The following is a 14584-nucleotide window of genomic DNA, read 5'->3' as shown; positions in this document are numbered from 1 at the left end:
AAACGTCCGTATTTGCATAAACTGAAGAAGCTGGTGAAGGTGAAATTAAGTTTTGATCAGTTACTATTTGGCATACTCGTATATACTGATGTTAAACGATGATCTGATCTGAAGAATTACGAGCGATAACATAATAATTTTCCGATATCAGATCTTTTTATCTTCGTCACAAAACTTTATTAAGTGTGGACGCGACAACGACCGTTTGAAAGTAGCGAAATAACGAAGAAGAACACACTAAAGCGGACTGAACGATTTGAGAGAGTTTGAAATACGATTCCAAGACGTTTATAAGATTACTGAGAGATGAACTTTGATACAATTTATTTATAAAGAAGTATGGAACATCCAATGTGGTAATCGGATTTTACGAAGTCTTTAAGTATAGACTGGTATTGATTTCCGACTTTCTGCAGACAACGTGTGCTATATTTGGCTCCTCATCTTTAAAATATATGCAGTCTCTCTCTCTCTCACACACACACATACACACACACACACACTAAGGCTAAGATAATATATTTCTTGTCATATAGTTTGTATAGCATTATTAGCAATATTACGATTGCATAATTGTAGAACTTAGTTTAGAAAATGAAAATATATAATATAGCTAGAGATTCTTATACATTAAAAATAAAGAGAACTTCTTAGTTTTTTCAAAAATATATAGTAATGTTTTACATTAAAAAATGCTGTTAAAGTATATTTCCTTTTTTTATTCTATTTATAAATCACAGAGTAATCACTTCCACATTTAATTTTATTTTCAGCAGTTTATAATACGAGGACTCTATCCAGTATTTGATTGCATTGATCGATATTCGAATTATTACTTCAACTCAATAAACGTAGTTAAACTAGGGTAGATAATACGATCTTCTGAAAAGCAAACAAAAGGTATAATTGTCACAAAGGAGACGCAAAATTGTTACAATTGCGGTTGACAACTGAATATGCAGTATCAAAGTAAGGTTTCGAAGTGTCTCGTATTTAATTGAACAATCAACTTCAAGAAAATGACCCGCATTGTATATCTAAATTTTGACGTTTAACTGAAAGATAATATGTATAATTAATTTTATTTTTTATAAATATAACAGAAAAAGTTACTATTATAGTAATATAAAATTATTTTATTACTTTTAATTTTTTACTATAATATATAGATATATTATATAGATATAAATTTTTTTATTTAATTACGAAGATATGAAACTTATAAGACTGTATAGGACTACACTGATAATTGTAACGATTCTAATAATTGTAATTTGACAATTAATTATTTTATATGTAGTTATTATATTATCGTAGTCACATATCACACAGGAGACATGGTAGTGTCTCAAGGCGCTAAGCCAAGCGCAACGACATTACCGTGGTTCCTTTACGCAAGATTATATCTTTACTTTAAGAGTGTTACAATTAAAAAAATTAAGTTTTTCAGAAAAGAAAAAAAATTATTTTTCAATTTAAAAAATTATTGACTAATCAAATATAATATCGGAATAAGAATATTTTCTTAACATGTTCAAATGTTATTTTTCTTATTTTTAATTTTATAACTATTAAAAAAATTCACCTCTTTTTTGATTTGTGACGATGATTGACGATATTTTAATAAAGTTAAGTTAGTTCACTTTTGATAATTGGTAAGATAATGTTTACTTAATACATTCATGGTAATATATAATTCGAAAAATTTTTTAATTATATTACTTTTGTAAGAAAGCAGTAACTATAATAAGAACATTACTGTGGCTGTGTTCGAAAATTGACTGTCAGTACTGAAAATCTATAGTGCACGTAACGTAAACTGTAGTATTGTTAATGCTGGCAGTAAATTTGGAACACAGCCTGTAAATCTCTTTAAATCTGTTGCAATGGAATTTCACTGTATTAAATTGAAATTTCAATACAGGCATTAGTAGCAATTGCAATGTTACTGCCAGTGAATTTTACTGCAAGATGAGAATGGAAAATCCATTCGATAATTGGAGTGAAAAATTTACTCTAAAAAGGAGTGAATTTGAAGGTTAGAATAATGATAGAATAACGTCATTTTTTTTAAACCCAGATAGCAATTAAACCTGCGGAGACAGATTTTTAATAGAGCATGCTATCAATCTATTAACTTATTAACCTTATTTTTAATTATAAATTTTTGAAAAAATTATATACGTTATAAATTTAATCTATTTAATGGTAAAATAATGGTTTAATGATACAATGGTATATACGTATATAATTTTTTACAAAAGAAATTAATCTGTCTCTTATGTTTATGTCATATGTGTCTCAAGATGCGTCTCACCTGTAACGATCATGACAAACGATAAACATGCGACACACGACATAGCGGTGCTATATTGCTAAATTCACTCCTTGCAGTAACATTCAATGCATCTTGCAATGCATTATCAACTAATGCTTAAACCACTTAATCGAATGAAATACCTTCCTAGTCCACTTCTTTATGTAAGAGTAGACAGATTAATTTCAAAGCAGTGAAAATCCAACTCACTTTTGTTAGCAGTAACATTTTCATTGTTACGGATTTAGAGTGTAATATTGCTGAAACATTGCAATGTTGTTGCAATATTATTGGAATGATCAGTGCTGTATGGAAATGTTTGCATGTGTTAAAACGATATTTCGTCCGCTATACAATCGAGAGAAGTGATATCTGTGATAAACGACGATAAACAGTAACTTTCATAAAAATTACATTTAATTTCGCAAATGCATTTTTACTTTTATCAATCCCATATACCTATAGGTTATGCGTTTTACATATACGCGCGTTACCGTTGTCTGTATTGGAACGAGGGCAGATAGAGAGGGTCGATGGGGGTGGTTGCTGGGATTTTCAGTACGCGCGCGATCTCCGTGCCGAAAACATGTTTCTCTTGATAGTTCGTATAATCATCAAATTCGTGTGAGAAATTAGCTACTAATAAAAATTGTATAAAAAAATCGCTGTTGATGACATTATATTTAACGTATTGTTGTATAAAAGTGAAAAATCTAAAAACGATAATATTAATAATTATTTTTAATTAAAACGTAAGACGGAGAAGATATTAAAATACGATTTGGCAATAAATATTTATGTTAATTTTCGATCGCGATAAATATATGCTTAATTGAATGTAATGTAAACGACAGATCGTGATTTTGAATGTTCATCAAAAGACAATTAGTTGCATATCTACATACTAGTGAATTAATCATGCCGACGGTTTCCGTTTAAACGCTGTTATTAATTCAGCTATTCGAAAGCAGATGACATGATATATGGTGTAACGCATAAATAGATAAATTTTGTAGGTAATTAAATATAAATATCTAATAAATTGATATCAAAATACAATAATATTTAATAATATTAAAGATAGTATGCATTATTATAAATAAAGAATAGTATTATAGTTTTACATTCAGTATATATAGAATGTAAAGTTGTAAATAAATGGTGAATGGAAAGTGCGTCAAAGATTTAACAATATTTAAATTAATTATGCGCGGGTAAACGTAAATTAATTTTTAATTTACATACAAAATATTAATACGTAAAACGTATCACGTTAATTAAAAATTAAATATTTATGCACAAAATTAACTTTTCATAAGTCACTTATAATCGTATTAACCGCGGTTAGTTCGTACATTTAGATGTGCATTTCTCTTTCCACGCTGATTCGCATAGTGAAGGTGCTGGCGCACTCCGGATATTACATATTACGTGCTTATGATGCAAAATATGCGATATTATATAGGCCTATATTTTATGGTCGACATATGGCGGGTTGGACGTTGGTTTTTGAGTACTTTGTTATATATTGTGAATATTTTAATTAATGAAGTCTTATAAGGCGGAAGTAAATAGACATTTAACGTGACGTATACCAACGTCGATATTTATGTTATAATACTCATAATATGAGCGCGTCATTCATTGTGGTAACAAATATTATATGATACGTACTGAATAGATTATTTGTATTTAAACAGATGAAGTTATTTACATAATGCCGATAACGTAATTAATTAATCTAAAATTGACTTTGATGTCACACGTTAAATAAACCATGAACAATGTGAGAATTTAACTCTATCATCAGGTAAGTTGTGCACAGATTTAATGTTATTATAATATTCATATATATATATATATATATTTATAAACTGTATAATTGAAATCCAATATTTTATTTTATCAGACTTTCATAGATTTGCAAATTTTTAAAACAATAATCATTTGCTATTACAACGATACAACTTAAAAAATAAACTAAATAAAAGTAGCGTTATTTACGGTAAAAAAAATAAAGTATTTAAAAAATGAGTTTGAACGCTTTAAAATTTAAATAATTAAAATTTTGTAATATTAATTTTGAAATTTTAGTGTAATAACTGATTGTAGAGAAGTGAAAAAATGTTCTTTCTTTTTTCTTTACTGCTTTCTTCTTTTTCTACAAGTAACTTTTTGAGTTACATTATTGTAGCAAATGAATGATTATACATAATAATTATATTATAAATTATATTATAAATTAAAGTGTATTAAAATTTTGGGAGAGAGACTAAGAAGGGACTATCTTACATAAATAGAAATAGTCAAAGAAAAATTTAAGACATCAAAATTTATTATGTATTTATTATATAAGAAAAGACTTTCTATCTCGCGCGCGCGAGAGACATTAAAATAAATTCTTTTAATAGCTTCTTAGTTAGAAAATAGGAATATATAAGCTTAAACTGGACATATGACTGTGGTCAACAAACTTATAAGCGAAATACACTCAATTTTACATGCACCCTTTATTATTACTACATAAATTAAATTACTTTCGGCTTGCGTATAATTAATCGGATAAACGAAGTAACCCGTGGGAAAACCATCATGTTAGAATATTACAGAGTAATATAATTTTCATATTTTCTTTGTTGGCAATTGCTTCTCTAGTAGATTATAAATGCAAATTTTACTATCCTAAATAGCGTTGAAAGCATAGCGCGAATAGGAGATTTTGTCTGTAATATACAATTTTATGGCAGGAAAACTAGTAATAGGTGTCGCGAAATGAAATTGAGCATTGTAACCGCGATTGCTTTTGTGCGAATTTGAAATGAGGTTGCATTCTAGTATTCGAGGAATCCCTATCTATTATCAGAGAATCTGATGCTGGCATTCCGTTTGCTTAAGAAGAATCGGAGTATTAAGTCGAAGTGCGATACTGTACAGTATGAACTTCAAGTAAAATTATTTCTCAAAAATAATTGCTGTTACAAATTAGCTTTGTTACTATTTCCAAGTACAATGAACGTAAATTTCGTGAACCAATGGTTCATCAGCTGCTCACCGATTGCACAATTACAATAAATAGTAATTACAATATTCTTAGTATAATTATAAATTTAATTAAAAAATACATTAAAAATTTTATGAGAGATCGTCAGTCTCGTGAACAATTCGTCATCAATGATACAATTTTACGAGTGAGTTTGAATTAAAATCAATATGCGAGGAACTTGAGCGCAAAGGACCGACATTTACATTGAATGTACTTTTATGCAAAATCGCTCATCGCATGCTCATCAAGTGTTTGAAGAATTACTGTAAATTTATTACTGTCGCCTCCATAATGTCCGACGTTGTTTGAACAGTGTGTTTTCACAAAGTTGGACCACAACTGCACAAACAACTCAATTTACTTACTTCTATTCTTCGCTTCTTCGTGTTGTTAAGTTATAGTTTTGTTTTTCCGCTATTTAATCCTATCATTGTTATTTATTGTTTTATTTATAGAAAATCTTAATACGGATTAACACAAGTCAATACTTAAATGAATAAAATTTATGCTAGTAGAAATTAAAGCATAAATTCGAGAACTTAAAACATTATTTGACAACTGCGTTGCAGAACATCTTAATTAAAATAGAAGAAATAGAAAAATATATAGAGAGTATAACAAATAAAAATAAATAAAGTGAACAAATAATTTTTTTAAAACAAAAAGAAAGAGAATAAAATTTTCTAAAAATATGTTAAATTTATTGAAATAAAAAATTTTAATGAAATAAATTACTGTGCTAAAATAAAAGCCAAAACAGAGATAATGGCATGTAAACAACATAGCAACAGTGTAGTTTAAATAAATCAACTACATTTTATGCAAATTGAACGAAAACTAAATGTTTTCGTTTGCAATTTTCATCAAGTAAACTGTCATCAAGCGAAAATTAATTGAAAATGATGTGCTATATATAATTTTAAAAAGAGGTAATGCAAAATATATAAAATATTATGATTGCAAAAACTTTGTCAGAATATAAGAAAGGCAATTTAAAGAAAGCAAAAATTACATTATTCCGCTGGCAGAAATTTTTCTGCTCAGAAACTAGTGGGATCCTTATTGCTTTAACTTCGTTAAATTATAGTGTATCATTTTTATTGTGTTAGAGCTATACAGTAAGAAAGATTAATTCAATTTGTATTGAAAATGTAATTGATCCATTTATAAATTACGCTATTAATTATAAGATAATTTGTGCGTCCTGTTATCTGTACCATTAGTTTTCATTAGCATTGTAATTTATTTTTTGTACTTCTGAAAACTATATTTCTACGATTTTTTTTAAAGTATTGAAGAGAAAGAGTTGTAAAAAGGTTTTTAATAAATATTTTTCCTAAATCTCTTATTTTTGAAGGAGCTTGATAATTTTAAATAGGAAAAAAATGTATATGTGAGAATATGTGTATATATTCGATGAAAATATGAGTCGAAGCGTACGTAATAAGTATTAGTTTCATACTGTGCTGGATTATTTCTGAATATAACATCGTACTCATTAGACGCCATACTCATTTGCATCATACTCATTTGAGAATCTTATCTTGTTTATACTATTTTACTTTTTCCAGTATATCTCTTTCTGTTACGAAAAAGAATTCATCTTTTATAAAGTCACAGTTTTTATAAATTAAGAAGCGCGTTGCTTTATACATCTACATATATTTTTAGTATAGCAATAAATACATATAAACATGAAGTAAATACATATAAACATGAAGTAGAAAAAAATAATTCTACACATATCAGGTTTGCGTTGTTTTTTTACCATGTCAGTTTTTATGGTTGTCATGCATTTCTAGTTTACGTGTTGCCACACGTGTCAAATGCAAGTAAAATAATTGACATAGAAAGATTCCTTGTTAAGAAATTTTGTTAATATTTCATGTAATATTATAAGATAGACAACGAGAAGCACATCACATATTATTCCTCTAAATTGGAACATAAAAATTGCTCAGTACAAAGCTTTTCTGCACAAAATACATTTAATATTTAATATTTAAATATTAAACTTCATTAAATATTTTAATACTATAATACACATATTAAATATTTTATGTTTATCGCATTATATTCCTTTTCTAATTTAATTCTATAATAAAAGCTAGATGAGAAGAGTGAACTTTTCTTTGCATGTATTTTTAATAAATTTAAAATTATCCTTAGAATTAATTCTGCAAATTAAATAATAAGTGAAATAAAATTAATAAAATTGTATAAGGGGAATATAATAACAGAATTTATAACAATAAAAATAATTTAGTTATGAGATGTTAAGAACTCCATTAGAATTAATCTCTTTTTCATTGATATTTAAGAAGAAAGTATGCAACAAACTCTTTTTATAAAAGTTTAGCGTAAAGATAGATAGCTGATACATAGGTTTGATGTATGGATTTAAAAAAATTCTTTTATGTTAATAATTTATACTGTGAAAGTTATTCGTAACATATTTGTCAAAGAAAATTCATATATTATAAAGTATGAGTTAAACTGACAACTTTATGTCAACTTTAACATCAGATATCGATTTCAAGAACAAGAACTTCGGATATTTACATTCTGGAACAGAATGAAAAATTTTTATCTTTCATATCTTTTATATACAATCTGTTATTATCTTTATTCTTCTTCAATTCAAGTTAATCTGAAATTTTTATGACATGCAGCAAGTATTTATTATGTTTATAATAATTACTTTATTACTATTTTATAAGTATATGCATTCTTCAGTAAATATCAACTAAAAGTAACATAACACTAATGTTATAATTTTACATTCAACAATGTAAATGTAATATAATATGTTTACTATTTAATAATTACATTGTAACTTTTGAGTGCTAAACTACTATTGATGTTATATTATTTTTATTTAGTTGGTGTTTACTAGGTCATGTAAACGGAGTGAATAGGACAATGTGTCGAAGCGTTGCTGGATTAGTAGAGGAAAGCCCCTATTATGAGATAGGCGCCTAATATGAGATACCGACGTTTCTGCTAAACTAATAAACGCTATCTATTGGCTCCACCATGAATTTATTGCTCTTAAATTGAAAACTATTTAATGGAAAATTCATTATTAGATCATGCCTATAGTCGTTGTAAAAAAAGATTTTAGAATTTGGACGTCTTCAAGTTTCATTGAGATGAGTCTTTAAACCTTGTTTATTATTTAATAAATAAATATTTGGCAATAAATTCTTCATGTGGTGATAGAGTAAGATCGTACTAACAGAAAAATACGGGATATGTTGAATTGCTTAATTATAGAAGTTAGATTAGATGATCGTAAAACCGTAAGGCGTGGAAATCGCAATATGAGATACCCAGGATATTTCTAATACGAAATAACTTATGCTCCTATGTCGTAGTGAAAATCGTTGCTAAAGTATAAATGTTATTGTACAATAATAAAAAGGACAACCGGAATGAACATCGAGTGCTTGTTTCTGCGATGCTTGGTTCCAATTACCTGAAGACGAGCCCTGAGTACAATGCATCGCATATTCATTTTGCGCGCACGCTGACTGTTTGTTTGTTATTTTAGAAACATTAAATAAAGTTTTTTAACTGCAATACTGATGTACTTTTCGTTTTATTATCAATTTTTCGGGGCATCTCATATTAGGAGCACAATTTTTTGACTTTACGATTTGCTCACTTTTTACGTTTCTTTAACTTTAAAAAAAAATAGAATTTGAATTAAATTTTACGTAACATTATCTTAAAGGTTATTAAATTCCCTTCAAAATGATTTATTATTTTTTTAAATTTTGCCCATAGACTTCTAGCATTTACCCAAAATGAACTCGGTATTTCATAATAGGGGCCTTTCCTCTATATAGATATTAACTGATTAATCACGTTCGTCTCCGTTTCATAGTCAAGAGCAGTTTTATTATAGGTTCCACTTTGTCATGCTGATACTTTTGTTATACCAAAGCAATCTCGCGAAGTACACTTATTCGCTCTTTGACGTTTGCTGACACCTTGTTTTTTACACATTATAATATTGGTTTTTATTCGCGGTCGTTGCACATTTCTCACTGTACAAGAAAAAGATTTTGTGTTAGAAGCGATGCATGTGGTTTGCGCGTACAGTGTTTAAAGAAAAATTTTATTTTAAAACAGTGGTGACAATATTTTTTCCAAGTGCTGTTATCTCGTTTGACACATGGTAGATATATATATTTTCGATGCATTTTTAAGTTTCGTAAAGCATTATTTCTTTCGAGGATATTAAAGTACAAAGTTGACGTGATAAGAATAAGCAAGAAGTTTCTTATCCTAAGAAGGTCTTGTGATTTATTATTCTGAAGCATTGAAGATGCTACTAGCATTTTAAAGTAATATCAGTTTTGCATTAAATTTTTAATTACGATAGAACGGTATAATTTACTTTAATGTAAAAAAATAGTATTTAAAGTTGATTGAACGGTATAGAAAATTTTATATACTATTTTCCGATAAAATGTCAATAATTATATTTAAAAAAATTTTATTATAAAATAGGAAACTTATTAATAATTTAATTAAGATAATACTATTATTAATTTATTTTGGATCATGCAAACATAATAACATTAGATTTCCTTTTGGTGGAATCAAACGCCAGTTGATTTTAAAATTTATTTGCAAATTAGATAACTAAATAAAACAATTTTTGGTTAAAATTTAATCTATATCGAAACAAAATATAAAAACTTTAATAAAATAGGAAATTTTATAAAAAACATTTGATTTTTCAGACAACACATTTAAAAACATTTTTGCATTTTATCGAGCACTATGCTTTTTTTCTCAAAATTTCAAAGTTAATAATGTCTCGATATAATATCACACACACAACTGAAAGTATTAACTAAAAAATCAGTCAAAAAAGTCAATACAAAAAGTTACACAGACATAGTCTATGATTAGCCAATATCAATAAAAAAAATTGTATCGTAAATTTTTAAAATCAACTATAAAAAATGAAACAACAAAATATTTGCTTGTAATGGCTTATGCAGTGAAATTATCATATTTTTTTGCAATTTTAGATAATAACTTTTAAACGAGAAAGTGGATCAAATTAAATTTTTGTACAAATATTTATTTATTTATTTATTACTTTAGAGTTTTATTAATATATATAAAAATTTTAATTTATAATTTGTAATTCTATTTCTTCATCAAATGAGTAGGTACTATAAAACGCGATATTAAATAAGAATCAAGACAAATAAAAACATTAAACAATGTTTAAATCAATAGCAGTATTAGGCTCAAATTTTACATAGATACTCAGATGTAATAATAAAACAATCTATGAAATTTTTATATTTTTGATAATATTTTGAGTTGTGACACATATACATCTTCAAATAAGTAATTTCAGTTTTTTAGCAATAAACGTTTATTACAATTTTAAACGTTTTAAATATAAAAATTTACAAAGGAGATACAAATTCGATAATATGCGTATTAATTGAGTATTATAATTGTGAATGGCCGTTAAATATCATCGAGCAATTTCTAAAGTTTTTATGTGAACTACATTGGGATCAAATTCTGATCCTATCTATATCTTATTAACTTTACGACAATAAGTTTCGATAAGTTTAGAAGGTGATTCTAATCATTGTAATAGGAATTAGAAATTGGATAGAGATGGTGTCATGTCAGGAATAGAATGTTGCTAAATGCAATTATCCTGTCGATAAGGCTTTTCAATCGATTTTCTGTGATTGGTAGTACATGAAATGCTGGTGCAAGTGCAACTTGCTTGAAAGTTATTGATGGTTGGTTCAGGTACTTTATCAATAATCAATAGTCAATAGTTTTAATTGCACGAAGTTTTGCTAAAAATTTTAATACATATGTAAAATTAATAAATTCAAAATTTTGATAATTTTATGCATTGTAATAAATTACTATTATTTAATTACAATTTAAAAGAAGCAACTGATATATTTACACCTCCATATATGTAGGAGAAATTTTTAGTATTTTATAGGGAATTGTTTTTAATAAATAATATTTATGTTTCTAGAAAATAAGGAAAATAATAGCAGCTACAAAATGTCCAAATCAATTACAATCTATAATAAACTAGCTGTAACATTACGGATAAAGTACGATCTATAAATAAAAATACAAGGGCTTACGAATGACATATATATTCATTATAAAGCAATGAATAGGTATGTAAGAGATTCATCATTGTAGTTGAAGGATGATAAGATAAAACGATACGATACAGTGGAGAAGCCGACGAGCGAAGAATAAAGACAAATAAATGAGAACAACTTACAATAAAAGATTTGGGTCAGTATATAATTGATGGAGAAGGAACCTTTCCGTTCAAGTATAAACTGTCTTTATAGCAGAAGAAAACTTAAATACAGACAACGTTTGTTATAAGAGAGGCGTAAAATAAGAAACTTCAAATGCTTATTAAAATCTTTCAATAATTCTCTATCTGACTTATCGGTATTTTTATACGTATTTCTGATGTCATATCAAACTTTTCTGCGTGAATCCTTAATTGCATTTTTTAAATATTTATGATAAATAAAATTAAAGTGATAAGAGATATTTTATATTGTATATTGCAGTAAATACATATTTATACGTGTACACTTACTAAAAGATGTATTTATTTATATTTAAGGTTTTTTATTATATATACGATTTACACATAATGATATGTATAATTGATACATGTGTACAAAAATAAATATCTATAAAATTTTGACAGTAAAATTTTCATGTTTATGTGGCTATTACAATTGTAAAATATGTGATCATATGATTATTCGTAATTATTTATTTTATGTGATATATAAATATTTTCGTATTATTATATATATAATACTTTATCAAATTTTGTATGACAGTTTACTTTCTATATAAACTGGTATTTTAATAAAATAATCCAAAAAGAATGGAATGTTATTTAAAAAATGAAATTTATAATATAGACTTTACTTTAGAGTTGAATAAGTTAAATAAAATAACTAAAGTGTAAAGAAATTAGTTGGATATTTGAAGAAATAAATCTTTTAAAATTCAAAAAGTGGTACAGGTATATACTATATGTATTATATATTGATTATAAAGTGTACGTGAAAGTTACAGAAAAAGAAGTAACTAGAAATGAAGTCCTAGAATTTCATACAAGCCTCTCGTATAACTCGTCAAGAGCTGGCAATAAGAAATATAATCTGAGAAGTAGTAGAACATCTCTCTCTTTTCGTAGAGAACTTTAAATTAAATAAATACTCTCAAGATCTCTTCTTTATTGATTTTAATCAAGTAATCATAGTGATGAAGAAACTATTATTGTTATTATCATTTCTCAGATCATCAGACTCAAGATCATTGTATACGCATTGCTCTTATTCGATAATAATAAATATTTAATCTATAGATTTTTTTATAAGTAACAAAAGATTGAATGTTTCAGATTTAAATGTTTAGTACTTGATATTAACGTCAAAAGAAAAAAACTTTTGCATTTATGAATATCTTTATGCATTTATAAATGATATTTATAATTAACATTAAAAATAGTATGATAAAGTTTTTATCTACCGGAATAAAAAATTGTTTTGCATGGTTATATGTATCTTTACAAAAGTAATATAACCGTGTGATGTAAGGAAAAAGAAATGTTATGAAAAACGGGCGTATATATCTTCACACCTAATTAATTAACTCTCACTTTACCTTATCATTTAAATCCTAAACAATAACAATATAACTTAATATAATGTAATGAGCTCCGTTATTATATGATAAACATTTGGCATTATAATATGGAGTACTAAGTACTATTATGACTATAGAATTTTGATTTTCATTTTAATTAGCTATTTAATAATTTATGCATCGATTCATTTTCGATGAGAAAATAAAGTTAGGATTTAATCGATCGCTATATGATCATAATGAAAATTTATAGTGTTATAATATACGTATGTTTACATGATAATTGACATGCTACATATCTACATTGGCGATTGGTGTTGAATAATAATCAGCTTTATTGAATTAAAAAGATCCACTTTCAATATTATTCAGCATATCAAACAAGATAACGAGTATTTCTATGAGTATTTCTTTTTTTAAATAGAATAAATATACATCGCGATGTTATATTTATTTTATATTATGGATGGTGCTGTCTATATGTACATGCCATTTGTATACTAAAAAGAAGTAAAGTACATTTTGATGTAGAACGTGTGCGTTTTACGTTTCGCTTCCTGTATTAGATATTGCAGGAGCACACGATATAGAAAATATTAATGATATATATATCTTTGGGTAAAAAAGACAGTTTTTGTATCAGAATCTGCAAAATTCCTAACATGTAGAAACTATTTCATAAATTTGAAATTGAGGTTTGACACATCCGCAGATTATAAAGTGATAAAAGGATAGTTTTCAAGCATTTACAGAATGAAGAGTTTTATGGAATATGTGATATTATTTAAAATATTCCGTTTTTCATTGAACTAAAAGTATATCATCTCTTGATTAAAAAGCTTTAAGCAAACATGAAGATAATTTTCCTTTAACAGCAATATGAATGAAATGCGACTTTTTAAATATTTTTTCAATTTGTAATATTGTATACGTTGAAATAATATTTATCTTTAATAATATATATATTCCAAATTAAAAATGATGTAAACTTATAAAAAGAATAAGATTTCATCATATTTTCTATGTTTATATTTCTACGTATATTCGAGTTGATAGTTTATATCATATCTGACATCTTCTTTTCTCGACAAACAAAAATAATTTTATTAAAATATTTGGTGCAAATATTATAACTTTATTGCAACAATTTTATAGTTCCATAAAGCAAAAAGCTAAAATTGTATGTAATGCAGAGAAAATTATACGCAACTGATGAATGTGAAATATAAAATTTTATTCTTGCGGATTTTAATTTTGTTTAATAGCTTGAAAGTTTAATTTTGATAGTTTTAAAACTATTCTTCAAAGTTGATAATAAAAAACTGCTTAATTGGAAAAGATTTTCTAATAAAAAACGAAATTTTGATTTTCCTGTTGAACTTTTAAAAAACTTGTAAGAGCTTCTTCTTTATCAACCTTTTCAGTCTTCTGTCGGATAATATAATTTATGATTCAACGTCACATGATACTATTTTTCTCGATAGAAATCGACCCGAGTTTTGCTGCTGCAAACGTAATTTCCA

At 26.3% G+C, this 14584-nt stretch overlaps 1 protein-coding gene across 1 annotated transcript in view; it reads left to right on the top strand.

Moving 5' to 3' along the window:
• Nucleotides 1–4076: 4076 nt before the first annotated feature.
• Nucleotides 4077–14584, top strand: part of LOC108729134 (5-hydroxytryptamine receptor) — a 50144-nt gene continuing 39636 nt past the window's right edge. The window contains exon 1 of the mRNA XM_018458103.1: nt 4077–4127. The gene's annotated coding sequence lies outside the window, so the exon portion shown is untranslated. The remainder of the gene's footprint in view (nt 4128–14584) is intronic.

This window comes from Mycetomoellerius zeteki, unplaced genomic scaffold (assembly GCF_001594055.1).
Source record: "Mycetomoellerius zeteki isolate Tzet28-1 unplaced genomic scaffold, Tzet1.0 scaffold70, whole genome shotgun sequence".
NCBI classification, from domain to species: domain Eukaryota; kingdom Metazoa; phylum Arthropoda; class Insecta; order Hymenoptera; family Formicidae; genus Mycetomoellerius; species Mycetomoellerius zeteki.
Note: the sequence above shows the minus strand (reverse complement) of the source record. Positions and strands in the feature narration are given on the sequence as shown.